The sequence below is a fragment of the Dendrobates tinctorius genome, unplaced genomic scaffold (assembly GCF_039654945.1).
Source record: "Dendrobates tinctorius isolate UK_male_01 unplaced genomic scaffold, ASM3965494v1 ptg000133l, whole genome shotgun sequence".
Taxonomy (NCBI): Eukaryota; Metazoa; Chordata; class Amphibia; order Anura; family Dendrobatidae; genus Dendrobates; species Dendrobates tinctorius.
Genome location: NW_027361801.1, coordinates 16646345 through 16666006, shown reverse-complemented (window position 1 = coordinate 16666006; position 19662 = coordinate 16646345).

Genomic DNA, 19662 nt, shown 5'->3' with positions numbered 1-19662 from the left:
CTATAGCGCATGAAACTAGCTCCTATTCTTCCTCCTCCTCCTCTTCGTCATTGTCAACCATTCTACTTTGGGATGACATGAGGCTGGGCTGTGTGTAATCACCCTGTATGGTTCCTTGCTCCATCTCATCGTGCTCTGCCTGCAATGCATCCTCTTTCATTGTGAACAAAGAGCTTTTCAGAATACAGAGAAGTTGGATGGTGATGCTAATTATGGCGTCATCGCCGCTCACCATCTTGGTGGACTCCTCAAAGTTTTGTTGGATGGTACATATGTTTGACATCCATGTCCACTCCTGGAGTCTGAACTGAAAACCGATGGCCTTGTTGATGCTGGCAGTCAACAACTGCTCTCTTCTGCTCACAAATCCTTTCCAACATATGGAGTGTATAGTTCCAAAGCATGGGAACATCACACACCAGTTGGTGAGCCGGCAGCTGCAAACACTGCTGAAGCACAGCAAGGGTGGCGGAAGCTGTAGCTGACTTTCTAAAATGGGCAGACAGACGGCTTACTTTCACAAGCAGATCCGGCAGCTACGGGTAGCTTTTGAGAAACTGTTGAACAACGAGGTTAAACACATGGGCCAGGCATGGTCCTTGTGTGAGCTTGCCTTACCTCAGAGCTGCCACCAGGTTCCGGCCATTGTCACACATGACCATGCCTGGCTGTAGGTTCAGCGGTGTCAGCCACAGATCTGTCTGCTCTTTCAGAGCTGTCCATAACTCTTCAGCATTGTGCGGTTTATCAACTAAGCATATTAGCTTCAGCACAGCCTGTTGCCGCTTGGCTGAGGCAGTGCTGCAGTGCTTCCAGCTTGTCACTGATGTGGTCATTTCAGAGAAGGAGGTTGAAGATGAGGAAGAGGAGGTGCAGGAGCTGTAGACTGGGGGCAACCCTGATTGACGTAGGGTCCACAATCCTCAGCGTCGGGAGGAACGTGTTCCATCCCAAGGTCCGACTGGGTCCCGGCTTCCACTATGTTATCCCAGTGTGCCATCAGCGAGATGCACTGTCCCTACCCACAAGCACTTGTCCATGTGTCCGTGGTTACGGGGACTTTCCCAGTAACAGCATTGTTGAGGACACAGGTAATGTTGTGGGACTTATGCTTGTGTAATGCCGGGACAGCACATCAGGAGAAATAGTGGCAGCTGGGAACCGAGTACCTTGGGACGGCTGCCGCCTTCAGGTTGTGGAAAGCTTCCGTCTCCACGAGCCTAAAAGGCAAAATTTCGAGCGCAAGCAGACAAGAAACGTGTGAATTTAGTACTGTGGCCTGTTGGCTGCGTATTTATGCTTGTGTTCCAATGACTGGGGTATGGACAACTGAAGGCTGCACTGGGACAAGGACATGGACGTGCTTGATGATGGTGCTAGTTGAGTGTGGGCAATGACAGATGCAGAGCAGGAGGCATTTTTGCATGCACCATGGACAGGGGATTGGCTTGCATGCACAACAGTGGAAGAAGAAGTGGTGTCACCCACAGACACTGTTCCTGGAGCCTGGGGTTCGGCCCACAAAGTCAGGTGCTTTGCTGCCATATGCTTGATCATGCTGGTGGTGGTCAGGCTGATAGTTTTGCTACCCCTGCTGATGCGGGCATGGCAGGTGGTGAAATTGCCTGTTTGGGGTTATCAGCAGAGTCTTTAAAAAACAACCTGATCTAACATTTGTACTGCCAACTTCAGTCGTGTTGGCGTTGCAAGGAACGGTTGCCCGCCTTCTGTCTGTGGCCACCACACTGCTTCTTCCTGCCTGTTGGGGTGCTGCATCTCCCTCCCCATGTGCTGCTGTCCTCGCTCTCCATGTCATCCTGCCAGGTTGGGTCAGTTACTATATCATCCACCGCCTCATCTTCCACTTCCGCACCCTGGTCCTCTTCCTGACTCTCTGGCAATTGTGTCTCCTCATCATCCACCTCTTGAAACACGTTCCCACCGTCGCCTCCGTTTGACCGTGGCTGCTCAAATATTTAGGCATCGTTACATGCGATCTCATCTTGCCCCGCTTCAAGTGAACCGGAGAGGCCCTAATCTATAAATGGAAAAGTGAACAGCTCTTCGGAGTGTCCAAGTTTAGGATCAGTTGTCCCTGGGCACTCAGCATGGTGGGAGGAAGGAGGATCAGGGTGAGGAATATGCTGTCCAGAATCGACTACTCAGACTTGACCGTGTGAAAGACAGGGTGGTGGTGGTGGCGGCAAAGTGAATGGAAGCATTATCTGCTATCCAACTAACAACCTTTTGACACTGCTCTGGGTTAAATAGTGGTGTGCTGCTGGGGTCCCCTAGTAATTGGGACTGGAAGGATTGAGCAAGAAGTTGTGGGTGGTTGTTGTGGCCCAATTTCAGCTTGCCCATGGCCTCGGCCTCTGCATGCACCATCACCATCACGCCCACTTCCCCGTCCCGTGCCCATTTTAAATGGACTACAATATTTTCCACGTTCACTACAAATGGCTGAATTTGGAGTGAATTTATATGTGATCCGTGTGCGGGAAAACCACAGTTCAAAATATCTGGCCTGTAGGTAACAATTTTTTTTCAGACAACTCGTGTCAATAACTAGGCTAAGACAGGAAAAACAGTTGAATGGAGGCCTCAATTGCCATAATTTGTAGCCCACAGATAGATGAGGCGTGTGGCAGAGATACCACACTGTAAAATATGTGGCCTGTATTTTTATTTTTTACAGAAAAATAGTGTCACTAACTAGGGTAGCACACAGCAAAAACAGTTAAATGTAGGCTTGAAATGCCACAATTTTTAGCCCACAGATAGCACAGTCGTGTGACGGAGTGCCACACTGTAAAACATGTGGCCTGTATTTTTTTTTTTTTTTTTACTGGAAAAAAGAGTCAAGAACTAGGGTAACGCACAGCAAAAACAGTTGAATAGAGGCCTCAAATGTCACAATTTGAAGCCCACAGAGAGATGAGGCATGTGACGGAGATACCACACTGTAAAATATGTGGCCTGTATTTTTTTTATTGGCCAGTAAAATTGTGTCAATAAGTAGGCTAAGGCTACTTTCACACATCAGGTTTTCGGCGTCAGGCGCGATCCGGCGTCGTGCCGGAATGCCGGATCCGGCAAATGTTTTGTAAAACCTGATGTGCCGGATCCAGTTTTCTGCCGGATCCATCTTGTTCTTGACAGACAAAACCGGATCCGTCTCATCCGGTTCATCCGTTTTTCTATCCGTTTTTCGACGGATTACGCCGGATCCGGTTTTTAAAATTGACCCTTGTGGCCTTCCGAACGGGATTGGCTACTGGAAAACTATATATAGCGTGTTCGTACAGCCCTTCTTTGACAGGTTGTAGAGGAGAAAGTGAAGGTTGGAGAGAAGAGCAAGTTACTGGCGAAGATGGATGTTGTCATTGGAAATATTTTGAAGAATTTGGCGGATTTTATAGCGGAGGCGAATCGTTTGAGGGTGATTGTTCTGGAGAAGGAGAGAGCGAGACAGCAGCGCATCAGGCATCGTAGACGACGTTTGTGGATCCACCCCATCACAGCCAAGAGAATGACGCGTGGGGTCTATTCTACACTCTGCATGGACCTTCGACGAAACCCGGATAAATTTTTTGGATATGTTCGGATGAAAATGGAGAATTTTGAATACTTGGTGGAGCGCATTGCACACCTCATAAGAAAAGCGGACACCTATTGCCGCTTCTCTGTTTCACCCGCAGAGCGTCTGATGGTGACTTTAAGGTAAGCCACATTTATTGGATGTGATCGCATCAGCGCACACTTTCACTGCAATCTTGTTGGTGGTAGTTTGTATCTCCAAGTGTTATAGCTGAGTTTTGGTATGTAATGCTGTGATTTATAACTAATTTATTGTTTTTTAATTCCCCACAGATTTCTTGCAACTGGAGAATCCCTTTCGTCACTGCATTTCCAGTACAGACTCGGGATTTCCACCATATCTGGAATAGTGAAGTACACATGCCGTGCACTGTGGGACTCCTTAGCTGAAGAGTTTTTACCAGAGCCCACAACAGAGAGGTGGATTGAAATTGCTGACAAGCTTCAACAGATATGTCAGTTTCCCAACTGCTTGGGCGCTGTGGACGGGAAACATATCCGCATTGTAAAGCCAGCCGGATCGGGATCGGAATATTTCAATTACAAGAAATATTTTTCAATTGTCCTCATGGCCATCGCTGACGCGGAATACAAATTTATTGCTGATGATATTGGGGCCTATGGCCGCTCCAATGACTCTCAAGTTTTTAAACTGTCTGCCATGGGGCGTAAACTGTATGGAAACACCTTCCAGTTCCCACCACCTAGACCGCTGCCGCAAACATCTGGTCCACCTATGCCATTTGTCTGTGTAGGGGATGAAGCCTTCCAGCTGTCAGAACACCTTTTGAAACCGTACTCTAGCAGAGGATTGACAAGACCAAAACGCATTTTTAATTACCGCCTCACAAGAGCAAGAAGAATGGTTGAATGTACCTTTGGTATTCTGACAGCCAAATGGCGGGTCCTATTGACTGCGATCAACCTCAAGACAGAAACTGTTGACGAGGTGATCAAAGCTTGCGTGGTACTCCACAATTTTGTTATCTGCAAGGAACCCATTTCCATTGAGGACACCTCTGAAGAAACCACCTTGCAAGATTACCATGACATTACCACTAGAAGTTCTGTGATGGTTTCAGTAATGAGGGACAATTTTGCACTATACTTTATGTCACCTCAAGGCAGAGTACACTGGCAGGATGACAGAGTGTGAAAGATTTGTGCCCTAACCAAACTTGTGTACCTTCTGTACCAACAGTATATACCTTTGCCAACCAAAGTTGGCTATCTTGTCATGGTCTCTATTTTTAGCTTTAGGCCACAGGTGTGTACCTGGTTGTGTTTTATGCAAAGTATTTCACCTTTTAACAAAAGTTGTGTACATTGTTAGGAAATCACCAACAATAAACACAACTTTTTAGGTGAAATACTTTGCTTCAAACACAACCAGGAACACAACTGTGGCAAAAAGCTAAAATTTACCCACAGTTATATACCTGGTTTTGAATACCTTTTTACCTTTTAAATACCCTGTATTTAACCTTTTTTTTAAACATATTTCGCCGCAGAAAGAAATGACAGACAACCAGTGTAAACAATAATTTAACTTTTATTTAAAATATTTTTTTTTTGTAAACTGTTTTTAAAGTTAAAAAAACTTTTTTAATAAAGGTTTGAAACCAACTGGGCATTTTTATTACAAAACACATCATAAATCTGTGTAGTGTGGGGTGGAAATACTGCTGGAGGGGCTGCGGGACACTTCGACAATGGGAGTGTGGAGAGAGGACTGGGATCGTGGTGGGGAAGGAACAGTTAGAGGTGATGGTGTGGAAAAAGCTACAGAATGGGTGGACATGTGGGAGGCAGAAGAGGTGGTGGGCGGTGGAGTGGAGGGTTGGGCAGGGACTGTAGGAGCAGATGATGTTGATGGAAAGTTGTATGGGGAAGGAGTTTGGTACGGGGAAGGAGTTTGGTACGGGGCAGGTTGCTGGAAGTGGGGAGATGTCTGGTACTGGGGAGGTTGCTGGTACTGGGGAGGTTGCTGGTACTGGGGAGGTTGCTGGTATGTAATAGGAGGGGGAGGATGGAAAGTGGCTGGAGGGGGTGCAGATGTAATAGGAGGGGGAGGATGGAAAGTGGCTGGAGGGGGTGCAGGTGGAGGAACTACAGTGGTGGGAGGTGGAGGTTGGGAGGTAACCTGCTGTAGAGCACCGTGGCACGAATGCATTACATGCATCTGCTGGGTAGGAGATAGTGTTGCCATGCGCTCCACAACAGACCTGAAAAAGGTGTGGTTTGGTGAAGATCTTGCTTCTGAATGCATGGTTTGCAGAAGTGTCTTCACCTCCAGAATGCTGGAGTTGATCTGCTGAAAGCCTGCGGAGATTTGCTCTGACAAGAATTTTAGACAGTTCTGGAAAGATGCATTCAGATGCAAGAACTCTGGCGCATAACTCTTTTCCTGACCCCTCTGCCGCTGCCGCCCAGTACCCGCAGGTGTACTAGAGGTGGCAGGGGCAGAAGGGTGGGGTAAAGGGAAAGCGATCTCCTCACCAGCAGCTTCATGTAATGTAGGCCGCCACGATGCTCCTGTGCTGGTGGATGGGACAGATGGGTCGAATGTGTGGGAAGGCTGGGAAGGTGCAGATGTACCGGGGCGGTCGAAGTGTCCCTCGGTGCCGGTCTCCTCAGGGATCGCCTCAGAAGGGTCCAATCGTGCAGGCTCCCGAGTGCTGCTCACCGTGCTGTGGAATAAAGAGAAAAAAAACAATTAAAATAGTGACATGGTATGGCCCTGGCTGAAAAAAAAAAGTTACATCTAAACATTTTTTTGTCACATGTGGTGTATAATATTTACCTTCTGGTGAGCATTGTATCCCGGAGGAACGACAGGGCTCGTGCGTACTTGTACTTGCTCCTGCGTCCTCCAGATCCACTCGGGGCCCGCATCTCTTTATTGAACTCCTTCTTGAAACGATCCCTCACAGACCGCCACCGCTTCACAATTCTCTCCCCTGAAACGAGAAAGGACAAAGTGGTTAGTATACAACATCAGTGTTTCCCAAACTCCAGTCCTCATGGTCCCCAGGGGTCATGTTTTCAGGATTTCCAAAGTAAATAGAAATCCTGAACACATGATCCGTGGGGACCACGAGGACTGGAGTTCGGGAAACACTGGTTTAAATCAAGCAACCGGTACTGTATATACTTACGCTCTTTAATCTGGGCCCGAGCTTCGAGGTCCTCCCAGCGGTCCACAAGGAGCGAACAGATTTCCTCCCAGAGTCGTCGGGTAACGATAAGGTCAGCGTGGCGGCGGTCAGCCATATTCCAGAGCGGCTCCCTTTCTCTGACGAGATCGATGAGGTGGTCCACATCGATTCCTCCATCCTCACCGTCAGAGTCGGGAGCACGCTGTGAAGGCTGTTAAAGAAAAAGACAAAAATAACATAATTAGCCTCCACAAAAGAAATGAAATAAAAAGTGCAAAAAAACAAAGCAAAAATATTTATACTTACACGCTGGTGACCGCCGCGTTGCTGTCGCCGACGACCCTGGGAGGCACTGCGAGGACCTCTTGGCCGAGCACCAGATTGGGAAGACTAGAGAAGAAAACAAAAAATGTTATGTCTTTGGATGTAGGCATTTGTTTGCTGTGTGTGGTCTGCAGAACATTGTTTTCTATGTGTTGTGTGTAGTGTGATGTTGTGTTTCTGCGTATGATGCAAAAAACTTACCAATTGTGAGCCCACTCCAAGTGTCTGTCCACCCCTTCCTTCTTCTTCTGGGAGCTCCTCTTCATCTTGTGATTCCTGTTTTGAAATAAAAGGCAATGAATAGACATATATTACAGAGATTATGGATTTTGGAAATAAAAACTTACCGTCAAACGCTGACGATGCGAGGGAGGGCTCCCAGAAGAAGATGTGCTGTCTTCCTGATGGCCAGACTCCATGGCTGTGGGTGGTGTTCCTGCTGCTGCCATTGCTGCTGCTGCTGCTGCATCTATTGGGCGGCTGTTGAATAAAGAGAAACAAAGGGCCAATGAATATCTTGATATTCCATAGCCCTAGTTTGGAGGAATGGGGGATTTGATAATTACCGTCTCTCATCTGCTGCTGGACTCCCCTCCCGTTGTTCAGCATGCTGCTCCATTTGGGGTGGTGCTGATGGTGCTGCTGCAGATGTCTGCTGCCTTCTCCTGCTCCTGGTTCTTGGCTTGGGTGGCATGTTGGGTGTGGCTGAGGGTCCCACTGTCTTGCTTTTATATATGTCTTGTGGGCAGAGCTACTGAGCATGCTCAGACCAAAAAAACCGGATCCGGACACCGGATCCGGCTATCGCCGGATCAGGCGCATTGCGGCGCTCATAGGCTTTCATTGTATGAAAAAGCCGGACACGCCGGATCCGGCGTGTCCGGCTTTTTCGCCGGAGACAAAAAACGTTACAGTAGCCGTTTTTTCCAGACGCCGGATCGCGTCACATTGCCGGATCCGGCGAAAATCGGATGAAACGCATGGCCATCCGGCTCGATCCGGCTCTAATGCAAGTCAATGGGGGGGAAACCAGATCCGGCATTGCATTTCGCCGGATCCGGTTTCTGTCAAAAGCGCCGGATCGCGCCTGACAGCGAAAACCTGATGTGTGAAAGAGGCCTTAGACACAACAAAAACAATTCTATGGAGGCTTGAAATGACACAATTTTGACCGCAATGATATGCGATCCGTGTGGCGGGCAAAACTCCATGGAAAATATCTGCCGTGTAGCTAAATATTTTTTTGGCAGCTAAATTTTTTCTTGGGCAGCAAAATGGTGTCAAGAAATTGTATAAGACTCTCCAAAGAAATTTTACAGTACCACAAAAATGGCAGAATTTTCTGCACACTCAGATGTGATTGCTGGGACAGGCAAACCCGTTTAAAAAAGCTGGATTTTCAGTGTCACGGTCACGTGTGTCTGGACGCAGCGAGTATCGCAAGGCGAACCCATGACACGCGTGACCCTGGATACACCGCCTCCAGTGGGGCGAATTTAAATAAGACGTGCAGCTGGATACGCCGCCTCCAACTGGCGAATTTAGACATTACACATATATACAAGTCTGGAAATCCCGCCTCCAGTAAGGTGAATTTAAACAATAAGGGAAACCTGGGAAACATTAACAATGGTGGGCCCTGCGATAGGGAATAGGGAAGTGGAGACCTCCTGAGCTCCCCTGAGCCAGTGTCCCTGCACGCCTAATGTTCCCAATGCCGGTTCCGCACCGGGCGCTCAACAGGAACCTAAAAACCCTAGCTCGTCCTGACCTAAACCCTCACTAGTGAATTGGTCGGTGCGGAAACTAATCCCACCACTGCACTAAAACACACATGAGGAAAGATGACAAAACAGGGGAAACACCACTTAGCTTTGCTCTGTTGCGTACACTCCTAGCAACAGAGCCCACCACCTGCGTGCATTTTCTCCTCCACCTGGATCCATCACCATAACTGGATCCTTCACCATAGTGCAGCCTTGGAGCAGAGTCCACCACCAGTTGCAGAAGTCCAGTAACAGAGTCCCAAAGATGAGTTCAGCTCCTGCCCAAAAAGTCAAGCATGCTTGAGTCCAGCTCTCAGCAACCAAGTCCCGCATGCTGAGTGCAACTCTCTCCATAGTCGTCACTCCACCAAGCCATGCAAGCACTTCCTGCCACCACCATAAACTGTGACTCCACCACGCCATGCCAGCCCTTCTTGCAGACCACCTAGCTGCCACTCGTCCCCTCTGGCTGGGCTGCGCAGGACTCATGTTCAGCTCCTTCCTTCACCCAGGCTTCCTTGTGAAAGACTAACACACAATATCACCAACCGTGATTGAACCCACCTGGCTCCCTTTTATCATCTGATTTGTAATTGCGTGCACATTAACCCTAAAACTAAGGTGCGATACCACTCACCACCACCGGGCAACTTAGAATGAATGACACCACGTGTAATAATTCTAATGGCCACCGGGGGCATTCACATCACTTTGGCACCTAGCCAAAGGAAAAAAGTTCACTTATCCATTTAATCTGTCAGATCCATGCTGCATCATGACATTCAGGCTGTACTATGAAAAGGATCTGGCTGTATTCTGCAGTATCAACAAGCAAGTGGAGAAAAAAAATGTGTGCTCTGGATTGCTTTTGAGTAAAATAGTCAGGATTAAGATGCAAAAAAAAATTATTACTGGCCACTGATACCTGGGGATATGTATATGCGGTATATGTCTTGCACGGATATGTATATACCCACATACACTTCCTTCCTACCTAGCACTGCAATCTATATACCCATAATTAGTCCTTATAAGGACTGTTGATTTCGCTGGATTTGTGTATTCAATTTTGGTATACCAACAGTAACTGATGCCCCACCTATTCTGTCCCTGACGCTGCAACTCTCCCTACACTGGTGATTCCGGAGCTGACTGGGATGAGCAGGGCGGTGCCAGGTCTCATATATACCTGATGACACTGTGCAGCCAGCCAATCACTGTAATGCCACAACCAACATGGCTGCGGCATTACAGTGCGTGGCAGACAATCCCTGCATGTTGATTGGCACTCTAAAGAGCACCAAACATGCAAGGCGGCGACCCGAGCTCCCACTGAACAATCCCGGAAATGCTCGGTGCTCGCCGAGCACCGCGAGTACAGATATGCTCGGGTGAGTACTGAGCATTACAGAGTATGCTCGCTCATCACTAGTTAGGTCTTATATAGACAGGTGGGTGCCTTTACAAATCAAGTCCTATCAGTTTATTTAAACACAGCTGGACTCCAATGAAGGAGTAGAACCATCTCAAGGAGGATGACAAGGAAATGGACAGCATGTGACTTAAATATGAGTGTCCAAGCAAAGGGTCTGAATACTTATGACCATGTAATAGATATTTCAGTTTTTCTTTTTCTTAATACATTTGCAAAAATTTCTACATTTGTTTTTTTTCAGTCAAGATGGGGTGCTGAGTGTACACTAATGTGAAAAAAATGAACTTTTTTGAATTTACTAAATGGATGCCATGAAACAGAGTGAAAAATTTAAAAGGGGTCTGCATGCTTTCCGTACCCACTGAATATCCAATTGAGTTCATTGTTTGTCCTGGTTATGGTGAAACCAAAGAGAATAATATCTTGCCTCTTTTAATGGAAACTATATGGGTGGATCGGGAGGCTAACCATCGATCAGATTAATTTTTGGCTAGAAACCTCACAATTATTGAACACATATGTGGCCCGATTCATCAAGAAGTTTTCGTTAGAATTCTGGCATAAAACTATTTGAAACAACACAAAATGTTTGTGGAACTCTAAGTTGCGCAAAGATTTTGCTAATTTTCTTTATTTCACATTATTCCTCGCCAGCTCCATCTAATTTTTGAAACTTGGGCACATCTCAGGTGGAATGAAATGTGGCCAAATGCGTTTAACAAATTTAACACAATAGCATAAATTACAGCAAAAATCTACGCCTGCCTGTAGCTGGCGTATATTTCTGGAGATGATGGATGGCTGTTAAAAAATTAGTCAAATTTATTAAAGAGGCTCACACCTCTTAATGAATTCAGATCATCTCACTCCAGCGCTTCCTTCCTCAAGACTGGCATGCAGGAAGCCAAACTTAATGAATCAGTGCCATGGATGCTACCAAATAAGCTTGTTAAAAGGATTGTCCAGCCATAATGTACAAGTCTGCAGTCATTCTATGTGACTGCAGTCATTCTATGTGACTGCAGACATGGGAATCCTAACAATGCACAATGCGTGCAGAAATTGTCTGCAGACTTGTACCCCCAAGCCTATCCACTTTAAAGACAATATTTTTGACTGTTTCTAAAGACCCTTAGTCATTAAGGAGTAGCTCATTGTGGACTTATGCTGTACATAACCATGCTTTACACAGCAGTTTTGCTTGTTTGATTTGGCACACGATCACTAAGGTGGGAGACTCAATTTCAGTACAGCAAGAATAAAAATATTAAAATCTATAGCACAACTAAAGTGTGAAATTTAATTGATTAAAATAAAGCATCAAGATAAGAGATATCATATATTGCTATGAGTTGGAGATATGTGATACTTTAATTAAGCATGTCATCTGTGACACCTCGGGGTGACTACCCAGAGAACAAAGGAATGCATTTTGTATAGTGTAACATTGTAGAAAAATGAACATAACCACATGACCTGTCAAGACGCTGTCAGAAAAGACAATTGACCCTGTGGTAACATCATTTGTGCTACGTCTTGTAGAACATATAGATTAAGTGGTCCTCGAAGCAGAACTTTTGATGTTATTTCATAAAATATGTCATAATAAGAAACTTGAGTAATTATTATTAGAGTGGATTGGGACCCTCATTTGCCTCCCCTCTCTCCTTTACCTCGTGTGGTACCCTGATGGTCTGCCTGTAATGTTTTATGTCATGTATCTGTATTTAATCGATGTGCTGTGTTTATATAGTCTTAATATGTTCCCTTAATGTATAACCTGTATTGTAAATGTTCTCTGTTGTATTGATAGGTTAGGGATAGAAAGAGTTATGAAAAGGGGCCAGTCCAGCCAGTGAGTAAGGAGCAGGAAATTCCTACTTCTAGGCAGAGCCTGGGCAGGATTGCCTGAGGTAGGACGTGTGTCACCATCTGGGACAGAAAGGACCCCCGACTGGGGTGAAGGCTGCTGCAGACTTCTGCTTTCTTCTGTCAGGCAGAGTGGACGGATTCTGGGACTGCAAGATCATATCCAGAAAGACTGTGTGGCACTCTAGTTTGAAGGAGAGCCATTGATACTGACTGGCCTCAGGAAGATACAGGGACAGAGCAGGACATATTGCTTCATGTATAGTAAAGTTTTCCCTGCTGGATCAGAACTGTGCCTATGTGATTTCCCTGGATCTTCATCCTCACTGGCTGCAGTGAGCATGGAAAGAAGGTAACTGACTGTGCTGAGGGATTGGGACCGCACCTGTTTTTTTCATGTGCAAGGGGCCGGGGTGTTTATGGACTCTTGCTTTAAATGGACTCGTTATTGCACAAAAAGGTCCTTAAACAGCCCCAGATAAGTTAGTCCACTCTGAACAAATTATATGACAAAATCACATGCTTCAAAAAACTGCCCATTTATTTTTTGAAGAAAAGGGAGTGAGACATATTTAATATAAAAATATAAATCTAAATCTTTATTAATCCATCCATTTACATGTTAAAATAAGAAAGGTTTAGGAACAGAAAAAGAGGGACAATGGGTCTAAGATAATTTATGCCACCTGGTAAGTGCCATGTTCAAAAAATGGTTCCATGAGTTCTGATTAGTATATAAAGTAGCCATGGAGTGAATTTAAAGCAAAGTGACACATTTACCATTTAAAAATCTATAACAGATTACCATTAGTCAGGTATCTCAATGCCTCAAAATATATTATACCAAAAATTGCATCATCACACACTATTAGATGTCCATCTTACTGTGCATTAAAGTTGACATACAATATCATTAAATTACTCAGACTCATGTGTAACCGCTGTATCTCCCTTGTGAACTAGCACATAGACGCTCCCATGAACATGGGGGGAATTAATGATCACGGACACATTACCTGGATCCTGGTGGCTAAATGACTGTGAACGAAAGCCCAGTCCCTCTGCCCCGACGCACACGTTTCCCCCAGCTTCATCGGGGGGCGTGTCTGGGCAGAGGGTGAATAGCCCCTAAATAACAGTCAGAGGCTCTTAATTAGCGGTTTTAATTGTTCACCGGGTGTGCATGATGTTCTGTGGCGCAAGCGCAGATCACGCAACGCTCTTGTAAAGGGACACGCGCGCGCGGCCCGGTGGGTTACCCACAATCCACCTCACCAACCAGGTGATCAGTGGGCGGGCACACCAACGTTCTTGGCCGCGCGTCATGTATCGGGAGCGAGCGCGACACAGCACATGCGCACTTCAACAGCACACCCGTAGAACAACGTTAGATAGCTTTCACAGAGGTAAATTCACCGCGATATTGCAATTAATACTCATTATAATTTAAATAATCATAGGAAATATAGGAAATATACAAATCATATTCTCTTAAAACTATATAGTATTATTCCTAATAATATACATCATGCAAGAATGCACATAGCTGATAGCAGTATAGTGATAATATTTATCAAAGATACAGACTTCATTTTACATTATTACTGTGCAAAAGTGATAAATTCAAGTGTTTACATTTATTTATAAAAAATATATTAATATAGAAATTCTACATAAAAAAAAGGTGTTTGCAAATGTCATGTCCAGTGAACACTATATGATACCAGACCAATAGGCCAAGCATCAGACCGTGTCCCATGTACCATGAACTCTGCATACATCAAAAAATACGTGATACAAACAAATGAAATAATAAACAAATAGTGTATTACACACACATATACAGCCGCATGATGGTCATATTTCCATGTATATTATTTTTCAATCAATTTTTTAAAAGAACAAGATCTAACATATGAAAGTTCATTGCTGAATTACTTCATCTTCCATTAATATTTTTCCTCCGATCATTCTCCTCCCATATATATATATAATACAATCTTTCGCCCCTTATTTCATCCTCTTGTGGTCACCAGACGGACAACAGAAAAGCTCCAATTATTGTACAAAAGCGATACTCCAACTGCTAAAAGGCTTTCAAAATAAGAGAAAAAAGAAAAGAATTATTTAAAAAATAAATAAAATAACTATAAAACAATTAAAATATCACCCTATACCACAAAGTTTATCAGGAGAAGAAAAAAATCCTAAAGAAATGACCCAAAGCCATCATTTTCATTGAGACCTTGTGGACTCAAGGTTCCCAATCTGAATATCCATTTGCATTCCAGTCTAGCTAAGCACTTCCCAAGATCACCACCCCTGAAGCCCAAATCTATCATGTCGATTCCCCTAATTTTCAATAGATGCGCTTTACATCCATGATATTGTTTAAAATGTCGCGGTATTGTTTTTAGTGTTGCCTCATTAACTACCGATTTTGCTTTCTCTATGTCCAAACAGTGCTCTCTTGTGCGCACCTTTAATTCTCGAGTTGTTAATCCGATATAAGCCTTATTGCAAGGACATATAGCTTGATAAATCACACCCTTTGAAGTGCAAGTGATGTATTTTCTTATACTAAAGGTCCTTGATCCATCATGATTTTCAAAGACATTAGTTTTTATTAAATTAGCACAAGCCTTGCACAAACCACATGGGAAGAATCCTTTTTTTTGGTTTTCTGCCTTTTCCAAATTCTCTCTACGACATGGGTCATAATGACTGTTTACAAGACGGTCACGCAAATTGCGTGAACGTCTTGCAACCATCAAGGGATATGGATCCAATACTTTTTTAAGAATTGGGTCCGTGAGAAGCACATTCCAATGTTTTTTCAGAATCTCCTTAAGTTCATCCCACTGGTTGTGATAGTTGGTTATAAATCTCACCTTTTTATCCACCATTTCATCACCAGGAGCTTTTTTTTGGAACAACAAAGTGTTTCTTAGGGATTTCTTTGCTCTGTTATAACCTTTCCGAATTCTTCTTTTGCTATATCCTCTCTCTTGAAACCGATGGAAAAGATCTTTTGCCTGTATTTCAAATTGGTGATCATCTGAACATATTCTTTTAATTCAAAGAAACTGTCCTATGGGAATACCCTGGATCAATGCTTTCGGATGAGCAGAGCTGGCATGCAATAATGCATTGGTAGCTGTTAACTTTCGAAACACCGTTGTGGATAGAGAACCCTCAGGAGCTGCCGAAATAACAAGATCCAAGAATTCAATGCTCCGACCATATTTATAGGTCAGATGGATATTGTAAGAGTTATTATTAAGACTCAACATTGTTTTTTCCAAATCATCTATGGGGCCCTCCCAAATGAACAAAATATCGTCTATAAATCTAATCCAATTTTGAATATTGTTCATTCCTGGTATGTTATCATCTTGAAAAATTTCCCGTTCCCAAAAACCCAAAAAAAGATTTGCATAAGAGGGGGCACATGAGGCCCCCATTGCAGTTCCCTGCTTCTGTAAAAAAAATTTTTTATTAAAGGTAAAAGCATTATGTTTCAAAACAAAATCCAACAAAATGAGGACCAATTCTGCCATGGGTTTAGATATATTGCTGGTCTGCAGGAACCATCTTGTTGCCCTTATGCCATCATCATGTCTTATTGATGTATATAATGACTCGACATCTGCAGACACCAACACCATGTCGGAGTTCAGATGGACCTGATCAAGATGACATAAGGCTGCTGTTGTATCTTTTATGAATGATGGTAATTCATAAACCAACGGTTTTAAGAAATAATCTATAATGTCACATATGGTTTCACACAAACCAGCCTTACCCGACACAATTGGTCTTCCTGGAGGATCTATAATATCCTTATGAATCTTTGGAATTAAATAAAAAGTTGGTAATTTCGGGTGTAATCTTTCAAAAATATCTACAAGTTTTTTGGGAATGATGTTTTGTTCAAAAGCCACTGTTAGAATGTCAATCAGTTCTTGCTGGAATTTAGTAATTGGGTTGAAAGTGAGCTGTTTGTAACAATCCCGATTTTGAAGCAACTTGTTGGCCTGTACCTCATACATCTGATTGGGCCAAATTACAATATTTCCTCCCTTATCGGAAGGCTTGAACACAACATCATTCCATTTTTCCATGTCCTCAAGTGCCCTTCTTTCCTTATATGTCAAGTTGCCACCCTTAGTTGACCCAGATGGTAGTGATTTTAGATCATTGGAAACCATTTTAGTAAAAATGTCAATTGCTGGTACTAAAGACAAGGGGGGAAATTTTTTTGATCTACCCATAAGATGATTTGGAAAAAGACTCACCTCTAATTGTTCATCCATGAGTGATTGTAAATTAGCAAGAGCTTCCTGTTCTTCCTTTGTTGGAAAGAGTTCTAAATTCTGAGACTTGAAATGCAATTTTTTAAAAATCAACTTTCTTGAGTAGAGATGCTTGGCCTATTGGTTTGGTATCATATAGTGTTCACTGGACATGACATTTGCAAACACCTTTTTTTATGTAGAATTTCTATATTAATATATTTTTTATAAATAAATGTAAACACTTGAATTTATCACTTTTGCACAGTAATAATGTAAAATGAAGTCTGTATCTTTGATAAATATTATCACTATACTGCTATCAGCTATGTGCATTCTTGCATGATGTATATTATTAGGAATAATACTATATAGTTTTAAGAGAATATGATTTGTATATTTCCTATATTTCCTATGATTATTTAAATTATAATGAGTATTAATTGCAATATCGCGGTGAATTTACCTCTGTGAAAGCTATCTAACGTTGTTCTACGGGTGTGCTGTTGAAGTGCGCATGTGCTGTGTCGCGCTCGCTCCCGATACATGACGCGTGGCCAAGAACGTTGGTGTGCCCGCCCACTGATCACCTGGTTGGTGAGGTGGATTGTGGGTAACCCACCAGGCCGCGCGCGTGTGTCCCTTTACAAGAGCGTTGCGTGATCTGCGCTTGCGCCACAGAACATCATGCACACCCGGTGAACAATTAAAACCGCTAATTAAGAGCCTCTGACTGTTATTTAGGGGCTATTCACCCTCTGTCCAGACACGCCCCCCGATGAAGCTGGGCGAAACGTGCGCGTCGGGGCAGAGGGACTGGGCTTTCGTTCACAGTCATTTAGCCACCAGGATCCAGGTAATGTGTCCGTGATCATTAATTCCCCCCATGTTCATGGGAGGAGTCTATGTGCTAGTTCACAAGGGAGATACAGCGGTTACACATGAGTCTGAGTAATTTAATGATATTGTATGTCAACTTTAATGCACAGTAAGATGGACATCTAATAGTGTGTGATGATGCGATTTTTGGTATAATATATTTTGAGGCATTGAGATACCTGACTAATGGTAATCTGTTATAGATTTTTAAATGGTAAATGTGTCACTTTGCTTTAAATTCACTCCATGGCTACTTTATATACTAATCAGAACTCATGGAACCATTTTTTGAACATGGCACTTACCAGGTGGCATAAATTATCTTAGACCCATTGTCCCTCTTTTTCTGTTCCTAAACCTTTCTTTTTTTAACATGTAAATGGATGGATTAATAAAGATTTAGATTTATATTTTTATATTAAATATGTCTCACTCCCTTTTCTTCAAAAAAACTAATGGGCAGTTTTTTGAAGCATGTGATTTTGTCATTTAAATGGACTCGGTCAAGACTACCACCCCATGCCAACTTGTTACAATATTTTATAGCACTGTGCACTTACAATTGCTCCTTTTGTGTTAGTAAGTGCCACAAAATTATGTCCCTAACATATTTATTGCAAGCTCACTGCTAATCTCCTCCTATTAGTGAAGCATCGCAATAAGGTTAGTGCAGCCTTCTTGATGGACTATCTGTGGCTCCTGATCTCAACCTTGGGCCTGATGGAGAAGAACTGTCCAACAGCCTGCTACAATTAAAAAACATTGCCATGTGCTACGTATTTGCCTATTCTGGCAGAAGACAACTAATTAATTAGGGTGTCATTTAAACAATCTGACATAAGAAGACAACTCTATCTTCTCAGAAAGAAGAAATGGCTTAGAAAATTTACTTTCATGGCAGAGAGCCTCAAAAAACACCTCCAGGTGACATATTCTGCTATCCCTTTTGTTTTCTATTCAGAGGTCTCTCATTATTGATTTTTTTCTGCTCGATTTTCTCATCTTGTAAAATCAAGATTACTATTTATTTCTATGGTGGAAACTAGTGCAGGATTATCTGTATTTCTATGCCGTGTGAGGCAGTGACCAGTGTCACATGTAGGGGTCACTGTGTGTTCCCCCCAGGATGTGGACGGAGCCCTAATAGACCCGCTGGAGGGCCTTGTGGTCACAGCAGGACGCCTGTGAGTCACAGGGCAAGATAAAAGTAAACGTGGACCTGGTCAAGCTATCTGGCCTGGGATTGTTCAGGAAAAGCTGGTATGGGCTTTTATTTTTTAAATGGACTGCAGGAAGTCTGCTTCCTTCAGGCTGGGTCTTACAAGGTGACCTAAGGTCACAGATTCTAGTTGAAAATCCCTGCAGTAAAGGGTTTGAGTGTGTCAGTATCAGAGTGGAGTTTGCAGCAAGCAAAGCAGACGGCTCTAAAAATGCTCAGCTCTGTGTGAGAGTAACACAGAGCCCAGCAGAGCGTACGCCCGGCACCTGCAGCATACACAGTGGTGCAGTTGCCCACGGTAACAGGTCAGAGGTGGACCGAAGTATTTAGGGTCTGTAATCTGGAGGATATGGTTCCCGGCTGCGATCCAGAGGAAATCGTTTACTATGTAGAGCTGTGAGTTAGACATTAATGCTGTGTTTTTGTGAGTTGGACATTTAATGCTGTGAAGAAAACGCATTAAAGAGACTTTTTGTTTGGAACTTTGCTGGGTCTCTGCCTCTTCACAGCAATAAGTGTGCTACCGCTGCACTACAGCTGCCAGATGCAAAGTGGAATAAAACAAGGCAAAAATGTTTCTATTCTCGTTAATTTTTGCGACCAAAACATGGCCGCTTTTTTCTTTTTTTAAAGTTGCGCTGATTTATGTGTTCTAGTATGTCCACTCACAGCTGAAAGAGGAAATACTAATAGGTACTTTGAACCATTTTATGACATCTCTTGACCTCGGAGACCCAGTCCGACAAGCTATAAAGTCTTCTGGGAAATATGGACTCACAGACTATTGCTTACAATTCTGAGCCTGTTGAACAGATGTCATACTTGGTGTTCGGAAAACTTTTCCTTTACAGTAAGAATCCGCTATGTTCCTTAACATCCTGTACTCAAGCGCCATACGTGAGAACCAGTTTAGCATGCTAGGAAAATAAATAACTAAAAATAAAATTGAGTTTTAGGCACAAATTGCTAGATTGCCCGAAGGAGGAAGGCCTATGACCACCATAAGGAAGCAATATCCTGTCCTACACCTCCCCCCCACCCCGATTCTGTAATCTGAGCTTCACAATACCCACCAGCTATAATACAATCTGAGATGTTTTACTCATTGCTGATTTAC